Consider the following 19,030-nt stretch of genomic DNA (forward strand, 5'->3'; position numbering starts at 1 on the left):
GTTAATCCTCTCAATTTAATAACTATGTCAGAATAGGAACCCAGGATGCCAGTAGTTAGTAGGAAGGTTACAGTGCCCTTGTACGGCTGCCACAGAGTACCGATGTAGCTGCAAGACCAGAGTCCTATGTATAGTTTTATTCAACTCTATTGGATAAATATGAAACAAGTTAATAAGTACAGTAGAAACCAGAGGTTTACATACACTATCTAAAATGACACATATTACTTGGGGTTCAGACTCTGGGTTCAAGTTCAGATCATGTCCGGGTACCAAACAAAACTTTTAACTAAAGTCTAGCAGAACTCGGCGAACCGGGACATCCACAGATCCACTCATTCCTACTGATAACTTTCAACAATGAGCTCCCTTTGCTATGTTGTCAGCTGTTTATGGACCATGGTTTTGGCTGTAAATTGCAACTAAGAAAATATTAGGAAAATCCTCTTGAAATACCTAAACTTTCTTTAGAGGTTAATCATAATCTCTGTAGATGATGGTAGCTGTGTACTGACTACTATGTAACATGAATGTACGTCATTGGTTCATTCTGAACACAACCACGTCCCCGGGTATTCACACTTATGCAACCACATTATTTTAGTTTTGTTATTTTTGTTTCCCCTCTTTAAAATTATTTCAGCTTGTTTCTCAATAGATTTGTATAGATTATGGGCGACATTAATGGTGGAAAAAGTTTGGAAAATAATCTTTTTTTTATGAATTTTTTTACATAGCAAAAACCTGGCATAACAAAACATCACAAAAATAGAGGGGACTCCACTGTGTTTTTTTTAAAAGGATTTATTTAAATAATTAAAAAAAAAACAACAAAAAAACGCATGAGGTCCACCTACATTTGATAACCAGCCAAAGTAAAGCAGACAGCTGGGGGGTGCTATTATTAGGCTGGGAAAGCCCATCGTTATATGGCCATTTCCAGCTTAAAATTAGCAACCCGCAGCCTCCACAGAAGTGACGCATCCATTAGATGTGCCAATTCTGGCTCTTTGCCCATCGCTTCCCAATTACTTTGGTGCGGTGGCAATTGGGGGGGGATAATACTTTTGGGGTTGATGTCAACTGTGAATTGACAACTGGCATCAAGCCCAGGGGTTAGTAATAGATAGGCATCTATCAAACACCTCAATTACTAAACCTGTAATTGTATAGCTAAAAACACAGACACAGAGGAAAAAAATAATTTATTTGAATAATGACTCCCCAAACTCCCTTGTTCACTAATTTATTCATTTAACAAAATCCTCAAAGTTTCAATGTAATTTAATGGTGTAACGTCCCACGACGTGCATCAAATCCTAGAACAAAGCTCCATATTTTACTTGCAGTCAGCGGCAAACCTGGAATTTCTCAAAACGAGGCTCCATAAGATTTGTTGGATGTCATGGGACATTACACAATTGGATTACATTTGAACTTCGGGATTGTTTTGAATTAATAAATTGGTAAACAAGGGAGTGTTGAGGAGTCTTTATTCAAATAAACCTTTTTTTTTCCTTGCATGTTTTTTTTAACTGTACACTTACTGGGTTAGTAATGGGTGTGTCTGATAGACACCTATCCATTACTAAGCTGACATCAACCCCAAAATTATTACCTTGATTGCTACAACACCAGGGCAATTCCGAAGATCCGGGCAAAGCTCCCACGTCTGGTGTCCAGTGCTGGTTGTGACTCTTGCCTTTTTCTTGTGAGATCCACTATTTTGTATGATTTTAAAGAATCCAATAAAGAAGCGGATTTCATTGAAATTTTCCTGGAAACTGGTTCCTTTCCTTCATTTACAACATTTATATTACCTAGAACTGGACGTCCTTGAAAATTTGAGGAAAAGACAGGCATAACATTACTACAGGAGGCTATTAACAGGTTTACAACAACATTAAAGGAGCTGCAGAAATTTCTGGAAAGTACTGATTGCCTTACTGCATATGACAACAAGCTCCCATTTTTTATGTCTGGCCTGTGGGATTGGGTGGTAAGATAAAAGTATTTTCTGACAAAGAAAAATCATCCAAGTCCGGCTATGTTTTGCCACAACCCACATCATGTATGCCAAAACCTGTGTGAAAATGTGTTAAGGTCTGATGACACCAAGGTTGACCTTTTTGGTCATAATTTTATAAGTTATGTTTACCACAAAGTCAACACTACACTTCAGCAAAAGAGCAACATACACACAGTGAAGCATGATGGAGGCAGCTTTATGCGTTGTGTCTGTTTTTCAGCAACTGGAAATCGGGCTCTTGTCAAGATGGAGGAAACTATACAGTTCTATATATCGGATAGAAGCCTACAAAACAAATGTGCACGAAGACACCAAAATTAATAAAAGGTAAAGCTTTATTGAAAATAAAAAATATTCATAAAATTTATTTAACAGTGTGAGACCAGCAGCTGGCACCACAACAAGAATATGTCAGGAGTTAAGTAGAGAAATCACAAAATATTAGGCTAATAAATAGATATGGACTGAGGTAAATACCAGTGTAAAATCAACACAGTGAACATAATGTTAATTTAAAATAATATAAATAAGATCAAAAGTAGATCAAAGGAAATGCATGCACTAAATCATTACAACTCCGATTTATGCAACAACATTACTTTAGTTTATTTATTTTTTACTTTTTATATCCATTGTAAAAAGATAGATAGATAGATAGATATGAGATACTTTCCTGTACAGTCACCTGCAGCACATCTCCAATAAGCATTGAGGGTTTTTTTTAGCACAAACTTTAAAGTCAGAAAATTGACTAAAGGATCTGCCATCTGCTCCATTCCTTGACTTCTTGATGTTCTGCCTTATAAAGAACTTCAACTGGTGGCTGATAATTGCAGCGGAGTTGTGCAGGATTATGTTCCAGCACTTCTGACCACTTCTGGTTTGTAACGCAGTGCAGTAAAGAGTGGAGGTGTTAAGCTTTAATATGGTGAGCGTCTGAGTGCAGCACATGGGAGAGATTACTTTGTTTATCCTCAACGTACAGACAGATCTTTATATAAATGTCAACGAGCAGCAGAGTATTACAATACTGCCTGATTAAGCTGTCAAATAGGTGCCCCCCCAGGCAATCATTGCACGTTCCTTATTATATTAGCAGTCTAGTGCAGTCTAGGGGCCTCATCAGACATTTCTGACATAATCCAATAATAAGACCCCACCTATTGAATAAGGCTAAGGACACACGAGCGTATGGCATCCGATGCGTTATGCTAATGACCCCCGACTCCCACTCTGCAGTGAGTGTGAGCCGAGTCTCATTATACTGTGCTGCAATCCTGCGATCGGTTCACAGCTGTGGAGGAGAGGGAGGGATTACTGTAGTCTCTCCATCTCCTCCATTATCAGCTGATGGGTATATCGCACTGCACTTCACTGTAATGTGAGTGCAGTGCAATGTTTCTCTCGCACCCATAGACTTGTATGAGTGCGAGTGAAAACTAATTGGATTCCACCCACAGGCTGCTGCAATTGTTTTCTCGGTCCGATTAGGGCTGAGAAAAAAAATCGCTAATGGGAGCGGCTCCATATAGTAACATGGGTCCGAGTAGAATGCGATTTTTTTTATCACATTCTACTCGCTCCGTTTTACTCACTGTGTATCCTTAGCCTAAACAGTGGGCTCTACCAGGAAAGGTGGCCATGTTGAGCCGCAGACTAGATGGAGAGGTGAGTTTATCACTACTCACAAGCTTGATCGCTCATCCATTAACTACAAGAGCTACATGTATGCCTGGCTTGCTCCCCAATCATTCTCAAATTGGGTGCATTTGTATAGGGGACCCTAAATCGCTGATAGATGCAGGCACCAAAGGTGACTTCACCATCGCCACTTATGAGACATTTATCTCATATTTGTGGATATGAGATTCATTGCAGACATAGGAATGCCTCTTAAGCCTTGGGAAAAAAAACTTCTAGATCTTGCTCTTAATTTGCCGTCAATGAATGGAAACTTTCACAGTTAAAGACCCAGTAGACCAGTCTTCAGCCCTTTTGTATAAGCAAAAGTCTTGAAACAGAGAGTATCAGAAACGTGCAGAAACTTTCATTATGCGCACCATTCAATGACAAGCTCGACCAAATACTGAAAAATATATATGAGCCTCAAAAACGTAATCTATGACTTATAAATCTAATTACTTCACCAATAGGGGAAGATTGACTACACAAGTCCCTCTCCAGTTGCATGTTTGCTGATCTTTAATTGACTTCTTATATTACAAAACCTTAAAAATTCAAAACCCATAGTGCAACCTAGTGTTAAAAATCTGAATTACATGTTAAAGAAAAGCAACTAAAGACAGATAAGAAATTTTAGATATATATGTATATATATATATATATATATATATATATATATATATATATATATATACATACATATATATGATATCTCTATATATATATAGTAAAATAGATGTTGTACATGGAGTCATAGCATTACACAGGAAACACTGGAATGAATGAATACATTACATAGAGCTTCAATTACCGATTTGGTTTGTAGTTATATAGTCACTCTCATTTTAACAGACGTTTCATAATTCTACAGGACAAGCGAATATATCTTAGAAACATATGCTTCTTTCTCCACTTCTTTCCCAACACCAGGCAGCTCTCTGCTTTCCTGCTGTCTCTGACATAAAGTCTTGGAGAGTTTAATATAGCAATCGACTTGCTGACAGGTCCCCTTATAACACATTGTGCTATACTATATCCATTAAGCTACTTTTGCAATATTATGTGTTCCCATGTCTGTGTCCTATTCCCACCTAACTACTGAGCTCATCCTTCACTCTGATTAACAGCTTTAGTGTTAGTGCACCTTTGAAGCCGGGTGTATGCCTCCCGGCTTCATTAGGCGCACTGCACATGACCGGAAGTTCAGAACACTTGTCCGTGAGCCGCCTTCTGCACTTCCGGTCATGCGCAGTGCACGTAATGAAGCCAGGAAGCATCCAACCTGTTTCTGAAACGCATTGACGCAGCCAAAATGAAGCACACACATGTGCAATGTTTCCAGGAGCTGACAGTGACACGGCTCATTGAAATCATATTCTCACGCCTACGGGGGAGTGATAACATGGAAAAAGTACCGACTAGTCTGGGCAACTAACGCTCCTTCGACCAGTGAAAAGCCAAATTAGCCTAGGGAAAGTGAGGTTTATAACTAAGGCTATGTTCACATTTCCGTTTTTTTGCATCAGTCACCTGCGTTGCTTAACGCTTGTGACTGATGCGTTGTACAACGGGGTGACAAGAAATGGAATTTCTTGTCATGAGAAAACGTGTAAAACGTGATGGATTCCTGCACTGGAATACGTTGCGTGATGCAGGTTAACGGAATCCTGCACCATAGACTTACATTATGCCTTCTGACGAATTCCAGCAAAATCCTGCGGGGTGCGTTTTTTTGCTGTAACAAAAAACGTTGCATGCTGTGTCCCTCCCGCCAGACAGTCAGTCAGTAGACGACTGATGCGCAAGGTCATTAGTCACAATCCGCCGCTCATACAAGTCTATAGGAAACAACGGAATCTGCCAAACGGATTGCGTTTTTTATCAGAGTAGCGGATTGTGACTGATCCTAAACAACGGAAATGTGAACATAGCCTTACTGTTATAACTGTTTTCTGTAACATTCATATTAGGGAAAAGCGTTATGCAGGGCTTGTTAGGGAGAGAATTCGGGCATACTGGTATCAATGCTGCTGGGTTAGAGGGCAGAGGGGATATGACAGGTTCCCTTTCAATAAGGGATAAAGCCTGCCGAAAAGGAAATGGTAAAAAAAAATACAGGCTACAAGTCGCTATTATGCGGTTGTTTACACACAGTAAACATTATTCTCACCTGTCCTCTGTTCCCGCGGTGCCTTCAGCTTCTTTTGGCAGACTGCAGGCCCATAGACCCCTCCGTGATAGCGTCCTGTACACAGAGCCGCCGCTGCCGTCATGGCTTTAATTTAGTTGAATGCAGCCCCGTGTATCTGACCTAATCATGGAGGGGTCTATGGGCCTGCGGTCCGCAAAAAGCACTCTTCCATGATCGCATCCCATACATGGGGCCGCTGTTGTCAGTGCTTTACTGCAGTTGAATGCTTTACGGCACCGCAAAGCATTCAACTGCAGTAAAGCCATGATGGCAGACAGCAGTCCCGTGCATCGGACGCTATCACGGAAGGGTCTATGTGCCTTGTGGTCTACAAAAAGCAGCTGAGGACACAGCAGAAACGAAGGGGAGGTGAAAATGATGTTTATTATGTGTAAACAATGGCATAATAGGGGACAAGAAGGGGACCGGTAGGAGGGCATTACTAAACAATGGGCTCATTACTACAACAAGGGGACAAGGATGGGCACATTACTAAACAATGGGCTCATTACTGCAGGGGGCATTACTAAACAATGGGCACATTACTTGGGTTGACTTATACTCAATTATATATAGTATGTCCCAAACTCTATATTTTAACTGGAAAAGTTGGGGGTCTTATACGCCCATTCTTCTTATATGTCGGAAAATACGGTACAATACGCATGGGATTTCTATAAATTCTATCCACTGTGCTTGTACTGTATGAGGGGGTGCTGATAAGTCTTTGGCTTTACCCAAAAAGAAACGAGATAGGATGATGAAACTGTATTCCACGTACTCTCCACTGATGTCAATACACTTCTTACATCGATATTCCAAGTTCTGTAAGCCTAGCAAAAAGAAGGATTTTGGTTGTGCCTCAAACCAGGCATCCGTAGCAGCCATGGGGCATCAGACATGGTGTGAAATTTGGAACCCTTGAGGTGTTTCATCAGATTTGGAAATAGATGATAGTCGGAGGGAGCTAGATCTGGTGAATAAGGTGGGTGGTCAACCAGCTGGAAGCCCAGCTCTGCAGGTTTTGCCGAGGTCACTTGTGCAGTGTGAGAGGAAACGTTGTCTTGCAGGAACAAGATTCCTTTGGACAGCTTGCCGCACCTTTTGGCCTTCAGAGCTGCCTTCAATTGGTTCAAAAGTTTAATATAATGCCTTGCATTGATGGTGGAACCCTTTTGAAGGTAGTCCACTAGCAGTACGCCCTCCTTATCTCAGAACACAGACACCATCACCTTAGTGGCTGATTTTTGCACCCTAAACTTCTTTGGACGAGGAGAACCACTGTACCTCCAATCTTTTGATTATTTATTGTTTTCAGGGTTTTATAAATAAATCCAGGTCTCATCCATAGTGACCAGTCGATCCAGGAATTTCTTATCAGTCCGGAAACGCTGACAAATGGACCAGAAAGTTTTCCTTCACATGCTTCTCTGATCTGTTGTCAAACATTTGAGGACCCACTTTGCAGATCGCTTCCTCATGTCCAAATGTTCATCATGGATAATGACACAAACACGTTCATGGGAAATCCCCATGATGTCTGCTATTGCTTTAGCTGAAATTCGTTGATTCTCCAGTTTGAGGTTGTGCACAGCATCGACGATCTCCGGAACAACAACCACTCTTGATCATCCAGGACGTTTTTCATCACTGGTGCTGAAGTGGCCTTTCTTAAATTTGGCATCCCAGTTATTAACTGGGGAATATGAGGGGCATTGATCCCCCAATGTCTGCAACATATCACCATGAATATCCTTCGTGAATTTTCCTTGAAGAAACAAGAATTGTATCCCTCCTCTGCTCTCAGTTGCTGTGAATATCTCATTAGACTCCGCCATTTTGTTTTCCCGCGTGCGTAGAACACTGTTGCCATAAGCAGCACTCACCAAATTTTGAAAACCGATATTAGACACATAAGGCTTTCATGTGATGTAACATTCGTTACCATAGAAACAAAAAAAGATCACAAAGCCCTTTGTACTATGCAACATTTTGGATGCAGCGAAAACACCCTGCGACCAAAACGCTGATAACACTGATCATGTCATGTGCTCTCACCCTTATAATTCATGCACATCCGCATGACCGCCTATTCTGAAAAGTCACCTGAAATAACAAGTTCACTTTATGTCCTTAGAGATGTTCAAATAAATATATTATGCACAATGCTCAATACAATGTATCCTTTATGGCTGGACTTTCCCTTTAAAGTGAATCTCCAAAGAAAAATGACAACATTTCACATTGCTAAAGAAACACACATTTATTAAGAATATAAGCTCTTTTTCTGCATACATATTAGTATCTGTACAGTTAAGACCACAAGTTGAGTGTCAATCTTGGTAATTAGAGGGGTGTATTCTGGTCTTCCGATCAGCGTTCATAAACTGCTTTCTGCCTAATACCAGCTAGCTGTCTGCTTTTCTGCTGTCTTTGAAGTAAAATCTTGGAGAATTTAATATAGCAATTGTCCTCCTGACAGACCCCTTATCACATATGCTCATTAGGCTACTGTTGCAGTACTTTACACTCCTAATAATGTAGAACTGTTAGTCCAAACTAGCCGAACAGTTTCTAATTGTTCCCCACACAACAGCTACGTGACCCCAAACCAGTGCATACATGATGGTTGTACAGTACAGGGTAGATTCACAGTCCATGTTCTCATATCCCAGTGGGACGCTAATTGTGCTTAGTCGCCTAATTACCCAAACCTGCCCAACGCTGTGTGCAGGCGACGGTCAATGCACTGCATGCCGCAAACAATGGCATTATTGTATGATCACATTGTTTTACAATGGACATACCAGACATTGCTGAAAACAATTTCCCAAAATTTTTCAGAACATTTCCCATAATCTTTGGCTCATTTGTAAGACTCGGATTATAAAATAATCAGTTTTATGCCTCCCCCTCATTAGTCATTGTATATAGTATGCATCACCTGGCACCATTCCCCAGTCTGATCGTACGCTCTCCTGCTACTGAATACTTATGCTCATGTTCAATCCTATTTTAATCAACCACAGATTTGTAATTAAATGAAATGAAAATATTACAAGAGCATAGGCCAGGGATAGTTTACTACAGCTGGCGAAATCCCATGCTCAACTCCAGTGGCTTAAATACAGTTCAGCGGGCCTCAGTGCAAAATTTGGACCTGTGCCCCCCCCATTCCCTCCCCCAGGGTACAGGATAATTACACTGACACTTGGCTCTTAACCTCAGCACCCAGATTTCCCATACTCAGATATACCAATATAATAGCCGATATTATAATGCACCCCCATATTCCTTCATATATTATAATGCACCCCCCGTAGTTATCCATTTATTATAATGCATCACCCATAGACCTTCATATCATATAATGCACTCCCCATAGTCCTCCGAATATTATAATACACCCCCCATAGTCCTCTATATATTATAATACACTTCCCATAGTCCTCCATATATTATAATGCACCCCCCATAGCCCTCCATATATTATAATACACTTCCTATAGTCCTCCATATATTATAATGCACCCCCCATAGTCCTACATGTATTATAATGAATCCTCCATAGTCCTTAATATCCTATAATGCATTTCATAGTCCTCCATATATTATAATACACTTTCCATAGTCCTCCATATATTATAATACACTCCCCATAGTCCTCCATATATTATAATACACCCCCCATAGTCCTCCATATATTATAATACACTCCCCATAGTCCTCCATATATTATAATGCACCCCCCCATAGTCCTCCATGTATTATAATGAATCCTCCATAGCCCTTAATATCCTATAATGCATTTCATAGTCCTCCATATATTATAATACACTTTACATAGTCCTCCGTATATTATAATACACTCCCCATAGTCCTAAATATATTATAATACACTCCCTATAGTCCCGACAGTCCGCGGCGATCCACGCACATGTCAGCTGATTTCATAAGCTGATATGTGTGCCTACCAGTCGTGAGTGGAATCGAGCTCCACCTGCATCTATTGACCCCTTACATCTTGCTGTCAAAATCTGATAGCGAGATGTAGTGGTAAGCATTACCTTACCCAGCGCCATCGGAAGTCACATGACACGTGACTTCCGGTGGTTACAATGGTAGCACAGGGTCATGTGATGACTCCTGTAGCTATCATGAGTCACTTTCTCTCAGTGCTGGCAATCTGCCGTGTGTGAGTAAAGCAGCTTTTCTCCAGATCTCAGCTGTGTAGCTGTGATCTGGAGAAATGTAAGAGCGATCAGACTGCTGATCCTTATAGCCCCCTAGGGGTACTAGTAAAATAAAAAAAAAACTTAAAAAAAGTTTTAAAATTTTTTAAACAAAGAAACCTAAAAGTTCAAATCACCCCCCGTTCAGCCCATTGAAACTTAAAGGGTTAAAAAAATAAAAAACATATACATATTTGGTATCACCGTGTTCAGAAATGCCCGATCTATCAAAATATAAAATCAATTAATCTGATTGGAATTTCTTTGCCGCTACTCCGTTTACAAAACGGCAAAATTATGTTTTTTGGTCACCACAAATTTTGCACAAAATGCAATAACAGGCGATCAAAATGTGGCATCTGCGCAAAAATGGTACCATTAAAAAAGTCAGCTCGAGACACAAAAATAAGCAGATCCCGAAAAATGAGAACGCTAGGGTTTCAGAAAATGGTGCAAAAAGTGTGCCACTTTTTTTGGACAAACTTGTGAATTTTTTTATCCTCTTAGTTAAAAGTAAACCTATACATGTTTGGTGTCTACGAACTCGTACTGACCTGAGCCATCACACCGACACATAACCTTTACCAGATAGTAAACACGGTGATTACAATATCCCAAAAACTATTGTGTGATCACGCTTTTTTTTGCAGTTTTTCACACTTGAATTTTTTTTGCTGTTTTCCAGTACACAATATGGTAAAACTCATGGTTTCATTTAAAAGTACAACTCGTCCCGCAAAAATCAAGCCTTTAAATGGCAAGATTGATGGAAAAATAAAAAAGTTATGGCTCTTGGAAGAAGGAGAGCAAACAAAAACGTGAAAATCGCCCGGGGGTGAAGGGGTTAAGATGGTGGAAACTGTCTTCCCATGCTGACTATAGCTTTGCTGTGTGGGTCTGTGTGCTGAATTGTCCCAGTCCTGCTGATGATTATATTACGTGGTGCTTGGAGTTGTTATGGAGTCCTCTCATCTTGTTGTTTCTTCCCTGCTCCTATTTTCTTCCTTACCTCTTATTGTCTTATACCTTTTGTGTGAGCATACCGTGAGATAGAGTTTTGGTTTCCCCAGTTTGTCTATGTCTGTTGGTTTTATCACACTCCTGTCTCATCCCTCCCCTGGGATAGGGTGGCAAGGTGTAAGATCATGGCTGGCAGACAGCTGTGAGCCACACATGATTGGCCCACGAGCTACATGTGGTTCCAGAGCGACAGGTTTGGGATCGCTCCTTTTTTTGAGTATTTCCTAGGACTGAGCGGATCCAGACTGTAAATGTCCGGATTCGCTCGGTTTCAAAGATGCCTGGGTGCCGGACCCGGATCCGGGATTCTGGGTGCATGACCCGGATTCGGCACTGTGGAAAAAAATTGAAAAATAAAGAAAAAGAGAAATAAAACAGCGTTTCATACTTACCGAGACTCTGTGTCATGGCGGCCTACTGCTTCCGGATCGCGTATTCACTTCCTGTACAGTGCATCGTAAAAACACAGCTTTCCGTGTTTTCCCCGCCAACCAGCCGTCCTCTCATCTGTAATTGGTTGCAGGCAGAGGCACCCCCAGCCTGTAACATTATCTGCCTGCCATGCAGTCATCGCGGCTCAGTCATTGTCTGCACAGCCAGCGGTCATGCTCTATGGCCGCTGGCTGTGTTATGTAGCAGAGCTGAAGTGGCGTGGGACCTTGGTGGATTATGCCAGACCTGCAGGGTGTTGGGGCTTAAGAAAGAGGTGAAGGAGGGTGTGTGTTTTGTACTTTATTCCAAATAAAGGACTTTTCTCTGTGTCTGTGTTTATTTTCATTTACAGGTTAGTGTGATGCAGGTATCTCCTAGATTCCAGTGCTATCACTAACCTAGGGTTTAGTAGCAGCTGTGCGCTGCTATTAACCCCAATTGGCACCAATCCAGGCCAACGGGAAGTGCCGGTAAAGCACCGTGATTGTCACATCTAATAGATGCGGCAATACTGGGCGGCTGCAGGCTGAGAATACCAGCCCCCAGCCGGCTTTATCTTGGCTGAGTATCAAAATTAGGGGGGACCGCACGTTGTTGCTTTTTTAATTATTTAATTAAATAATAAAAAAAAGCCGCATGCATTTTTTTTAAGCCGGGGTCATACTTGCGAGGGAGTCCTGCGAGTCTGAAATTGCAGCACAGCCGCGCACACTTCTGACAGGTGAGTTCATGTGTTTCTAGGTACATGCACGCTCATGTTCAGAGAGTGGCAGGCCGTGCCGGGTGCTGTCATGCCAGACTCGCACGAGTCTGACATCGCATCACTGGCACAGCCGCACACACTTCTGACAGGAACGTGCTTGTGTTTCTGAAACACATGTACGTTCACCATACTGACCCGCAGACACTTGCACTTCTTTCCCCGCCCACCAGCCGTCCTGCCACCTGTGATTGGTTGCAGTCAGCTGACACGCTGACACTCAGGCTGGGGGTGCGTCTAACTGCATCCAATTACACGCGCCGGTGGGCGGGCAAAACAATGAATATTGAATTGTTGGCTCCAGAAGGGAAAAGCGTGACCCGGAAGGAGTGTGCCGCCATGACACAGCCTCGGGTCAGTACACCGCACGCGCTCCTACCCCCCTATCCCCTCCACAAATGTTTTTAATCTCCAGATTCTGGTCCCCATAGACTTATATGGGCATCGGATTCAGGAGCGGATCTGGACTTTTTTTTCAATCCGGCAGTGATCCGCTGGTCCCGAATTTTGGCGTTTCGATCAACTCTAGTATTTACGATTCGCTTTTCACCGTAAAAATTTGGCATGGCTGGTGAGTTTGAGTTACAAAACATTTGCTTATCAATAATAAATTTGGCTTAGGCAAGTACAGTATGACAATGAATGATCACAATTTCTACGTAACTTAACCGGAAGGACAATGATAAACGTCTTCCATAGTCTCCTGGAAAAGTGATGGTTTGCTCAGCTGAGCTCTGGTTGTGTCTTTTAGTCTCTGTACATATCTCACTCTGTCCCATAAGAAACAAAAGTGTTGATCTGTGGAAGGCACTTAGGGTAAGTTCACACAGTGCGTTTTTCGCGGCGTTTTTGCGCAGTTTTCGGGTGCGTTTTTGCTCAGAAAACTGCATGACTTTGCTTCCCCAGCAAAGTCTATGAGTTTTCATTTTTGCTGTCTGCACACAGCGTTTTTTTTCAGCTGCGTTTTTGTGGTGCCACAACAATGCAGCATGTCAATTATTCCCGCGTTTTTCTCTGCGCTTTTCATCCATTGAGTGCAATGGGATGTTGAAAGACACAATGAGAAACGCAAATAGCTGCGTGTTGGTGCGTTTCTAAGACCAAAAACGCAGCTATAAACGCAGGAGGTGGGTAGTAAAGTGACATGTACAGGAAGAGGATTCCTTCTGTCAGTAAATACAGAAGCGTGAATCCTCCCGGTACCGTCACCGCTGCTTCCACCTCCAGTCCTGTGCATGTATGCTGCCGTGCGGCAGGTGGAAGCGGCTGCGAAAACAAAAGTGAACAGTAGAAAAAAAAAATGCAATACTCACCTATCTGCAGACTCCCGGTGCCATGCCCGCTCCCATCTCCTCTCACGGTATCGCCACCCCCGCTCCGGCTGCGTGCAGACGGCCGGGACACCTCCGATGGATGCAGGACCTGGCGATGGATCACCTGATGCAGTCACCTGACGCATCAGCTGATCGTAAGTATCGCGGTGACGCGGGCGCCCGGCCGGTTTAACCTATCAGCGGATGCGTCAGGAGACTTCATCCCTGATTACCGGCAGCTGCTGCAGCGATCGGACGGGATCAGACTCCTCCAATCGCTCCAGGAGCTGCCGGTAATCAGCACATAAGTGAGTATTTTTTTTTTTTTGCACCGATGCATCTGCTGATTGTCTAAATGGCTTTTATACAATCAGCTGATGTGTGATGTGCTTCAGCCCCTAGAACCTGACACATCATCTGATCGCTTTGCCTTCCAGCAAATCCATCAGATGATATTGGATCCGGATTGGACGGCGCGGGACCCTTGACCCAAGATTACTGCGGAGGGGGGTTCTTTATTTCAATAAAGATGGAGTCACTAATTGTGTTGTGTTTTATTTCTAATAAAAAATATTTTTCTGTGTGTTGTGTTTTTTTTTATCTTTACTAGAAATTCATGGTGGCCATGTCTAATATTGGCGTGACACCATGAATTTCGGGCTTAGGGCCAGCTGATAATATACAGCTAGCCCTAACCCCATTATTACCCAGCGAGCCACCCAGCATCAGGGCAGCTTTAAGAGTTGGATACAGCGCCAGAAGATGGCACTTCTATGAAAGCGCCATTTTCTGGGGTGGCTGCGGGACTGCAATTCACAGCGGGGGTGCCCAGAAAGCATGGGCACCCTGCACTGTGGATTCCAATCCCCAGCTGTCTAGTTGTACCCGGCTGGACTCAAAAATTGGGCGAAGCCCACGTCATTTTTTTTTTTTAAATTATTTCATGAAATTCATGAAATAATTTAAAAAAAAAAAGGGCTTCTCTATATTTTTGGTTCCCAGCCGGGTACAAATAGGCAGCTGGGGTTGGGGGCAGCCTATACCTGCCTGCTGTACCCGACTAGCATACAAAAATATGGCGAAGCCCACGTCATTTTTTTGGGGGCAAAAAACCCCTGCATTCAGTCCTGGATGGAGGATGCTGAGCCTTGTAGTTCTGCTCCCTCTGCCTCTCCCTCCAGCATACAGTCCTGTATGGAGCATGCTGAGCCTTGTAGTTCTGCAGCTGTCTGCTCTATTGCATACACTAGTGGAGAATGAAGAACATATTAAAGGAGGAAATGACATCAGACCTTTTTTTTTTTTTTCAACAATCTTTAATGGCATTGTTCACTGATAAAAAACGCATAAAGACGCAGTGAGCAAAAACGCAAAAAAGTGCACCAAATCGCGGCAAAACGCGTGCATTTTTTGCCGCGGGTGCGTTTTTGTGCGTTTTTTGCCGCAAAAAAAACGCACAAAAACGCAGCGTCAAAAAAACGCAGTGTGTGAACCTAGCCTTACAGAGATGAGTCCAAGGAAGTGGTGTAATCACAAAGGCTTATAATCTGAAGAAGACCGGGAACCAGACAACAACCCTTATTTGATATCAACAACTGATTAGAAATGCAGTCTACCTCAATGTTTTATTGTTGCTGAGCAAATGGATTGGTTGGGGCTCATAATTCAAAAACTTTAAAATCCAAATTAATTTCACTACAAAAAAAAAATATACGTGAATCCCAATCTAGTAATTGAGTTTGGCCATTTCAGCAATAATTTACTTGTGCAAACATTTGGTGTGTCTAACTCTTGAACCCAGACCCAGCATGATTTCCTTGTTCAGCCTAAAATATAGGAAACGTGATTATTTATGCGCTTGGCCGTATCCATTAAAGCCTACAAGAGTTATAAAGACAGTCAAGACACCAACTTCCTTAGTCTTCAAAACTGAAAAAAGCCAAAATACTTGGCCACTTAGCTTACACCTCTTCTCAAGTGGATTAGTGAAAAACATCAGAGAGGTGGGCTTTATATAATTTAACAGCTTTCAGCTCAATCTTGAGCCATGCCGATTTGATGGATCAACGCTTTGTAGGAAGATCGATGTTGTGCAGCCTAGATAGGTCCACCAGGGTCTTCTCTGCCATTATCTTGATAGTATCAAGCCAGTGGGTTGCTGTTCTTCCTCTTCACTTTGTCCCTTCTATTTTTCCAACCATGATGTCCTTCTCCAGTGATTGCTCATTTTGTATGATGAGGGGAGGGCAGATGTCCTGTGTTTATTCTGCAAAATTAAGTCTGGCCTATGAGATGTTGGCAATCACCGATGTAGCAGAGCCTGAATGCGAATCCATGTTCCAAAATCAAGAAGGTGGACTGTCAAGATGAGCAAGACATTAGCAAATAGCTCCTAAGTCCTATGGTCTGGTTCAGAGTTGAATAATTCACATATGTAGGTGATATCACATATGTTAGTATTTTAACGACATCTTGTAGAAGTTAGATGAGAATTCATGTTTAAGAATCAAAAGGACATCTCAGAAGGGGACAGTCGTGGTGGGTCCAAGAAAGTACCAACTACATTTTAATACCTTTGGTCTTGTTCAATGTTAACATACTTTGTTTTCTACCTTTTCTAGAAAAAAAAAGAACCAGAAATGGACAAAACACAATGTCCCCATGTCCTTTGCTAAATACAGAGCACTAGGATTAAAAAGAACCAGACAATTTCTTACAAACTAGGGCTATAATAATCTTGGGGTCCGAGACGTCTTAGTGGATTAATGATTGAATGTCTTTTATATAAATAGCTAAAAATAGCCTTACATAATACCGAACCAGCTCACCCAGTGGGGTCCGCACCATAAGAATACCTCCGTAAACGTCTTTCCAAACAAATACCGAGTACATTCTTTGATAAGATTACCTCTGGGTTCCATTGTGGGGCGAGGGGCCGGGAAGCTTAAAAGTTGCATTTTCCAAAATAGTTAATTAATTGGGGATTTTTCTATTTTTAGCTTCTTCTATGTATAAACTGCTTTAATATTGCACATTTTTTTCTTTCTTTTTTTTTTTTTTTTTGCTCCTTTTTAGGGCTGAAGTAAACAATTAGTCAGATTTAATCGCTATTTTGTAGCTGCTTTATGTTAATGTCTGGAGTGGCTGAACGGGCATGGGAACGGAACAGATTGGGCATTTAATTGAAGCTGGCAAAGGTTTCTACTTATGAGTCATCAACGAGGGCAATAATGATAATAATGCCTGACGGGGGGATATTTTTTTGGTGGGGTCTTATTAAAATGATTATGAATAAAGCTGAAGTGAAGACGGAGATGTATATAAAGACACTAAGAATTGGAGGAATATTACTAAATATCACATGTAAACAGGGCCGGATTATAGGCGGGGCAGACGGGGCTCCAGCCCAGGGGCCCCCACCAAAAGAGCTTTTAAGGGGGCCCCCACCATACTTGGCACCTGTCAGCATTTTTTTTTCTTCACACCCTCTCCCCCTCCATAAAGACAGTCTAATAAATCAGCTGTGTTTTCGGGGGGGGGGGAGGCGCGGGGTGTTGAAGCACCGCTATTTATTTGTATCTGCGTCTTTAAGACGCAAAAACAAACTGCGGGCACAGGACGCTGATTGACACCGGAAGTACCAGCGGCCGCTTGTACTTCCGGGGTCAGGTGTGCTAATGCTCCCTGCTATGTGCTGCGGCCGTACCCAGCGAGGGGCGGGCAGCTGCCTCCCCCTCCCTAGAAGCAGGGGCACGGTGTAGTGCGCCGCTGTATCTGCTGTCCCCGCTGCGCTCCTCTACACTGTGTGCATGCCAGGCACACTAGCAGGAGGCAGCGCGCTGTGCTCTGTCGGCTCTGCTGTGTGCTGTGCTCGGCATGCACCCAGTGTAGAGGAGCGCAGCAGAGCCGATGACCGCAGCTTCCTCTTTCCGTTCCTATTCAAATGTATTTGCATCTTTCAGACATCAATACATTTGAACAGCGCGCCGGGACCCGGCCCCGCCCCCGACGTGCAGCAACGTGATGAGATCAGCACCTTGCTGACGTCATCACAGTGCTGCAGGCGCCACACAGGGGACAAGAGGATGCGAGCGCTCCATGAAGGAACTGAAGAGACAGGTGTAATTAATGGGGATGAGTGAGGAGGGGCTGAGGACACAACGGGGAACATTTGTGAAGGAACACAGCTCTGTGACAGGCAGAGGAGGAGTACTGTATTCCGAGGAAGGGGGGAGGAGTGTGTAGTGATGGGGCAGTGTAATTTGTGTGTGTAGGGGGTGATGAGGGTTGTATTGTGTGTGGGGGGAGGGGTAATGGAGGGTGCATTGTATCGTGTGTGTGGGGAAGGGTAATGGAGGGTGCATTGTATTCTGTGTGGGGAAGGGTAATGAGGGGTGCATTGTATTGTGTGTGGGGGAGGGTTAATGGGGGGGTGCATTGTATTGTATGTGGGGGGAGGGGTAATGGGGGGGTGCATTGTATTCTGTGTGTGTGTGTGTGTGTGTGTGTGAGTGTGAGAGGTGATGTGGGGTGCATTGTGTGTGTTTGTGAGGTGATGTGGGGTGCATTGTGTGTGTGTGTGTGTGTGAGATGATGTGGGGTGCATTGTGTGTGTGTGTGTGTGTGTGTGAGATGATGTGGGGTGCATTGTGTGTGTGTGTGTGTGTGTGTGTGAGATGATGTGGGGTGCATTGTGTGTGTGTGTGTGTGAGGTGATGTGGGGTGCATTGTGTGTGTGTGTGTGTGTGAGGTGATGTGGGGTGCATTGTGTGTGTGTGAGGTGATGTGGGGTGCATTGTGTGTGTGTGTGTGTGTGTAGGAGGTGATGTGGGGTGCAGTGTGTGTGTGTGGGGGGCTGCATTGTAGTGTGTGGTGATGTGGGGTGCATTGTGTGTGTGTAGGAGGTGATGTGGGGTGCATTGTGTGTGTGTGTGTGTGTGTGTGTGTGTGTGTGTGTGTGAGATGATGTGGGGTGCATTGTGTGTGTGTGTGTGTGTGTGTGAGGTGATGTGGGGTGCATTGTGTGTGTGTGTGTGTAGGAGGTGATGTGGGGTGCAGTGTGTGTGTGTGGGGGGCTGCATTGTAGTGTGTGGTGATGTGGGGTGCATTGTGTGTGTGTAGGAGGTGATGTGGGGTGCATTGTGTGTGTGAGATGATGTGGGGTGCATTGTGTGTGTGTGTGTGTGTGTGTGAGGTGATGTGGGGTGCATTGTGTGTGTGTGAGGTGATGTGGGGTGCATTGTGTGTGTGCGTGTGTAGGAGGTGATGTGGGGTGCAGTGTGTGTGTGTGGGGGGCTGCATTGTAGTGTGGGGTGCATTGTGTGTGTGTAGGAGGTGATGTGGGGTGTATTGTGTGTGTGTGTGTGTGTG

The sequence above is a fragment of the Anomaloglossus baeobatrachus genome, chromosome 12 (genome assembly GCF_048569485.1).
Source record: "Anomaloglossus baeobatrachus isolate aAnoBae1 chromosome 12, aAnoBae1.hap1, whole genome shotgun sequence".
NCBI lineage: Eukaryota > Metazoa > Chordata > Amphibia > Anura > Aromobatidae > Anomaloglossus > Anomaloglossus baeobatrachus.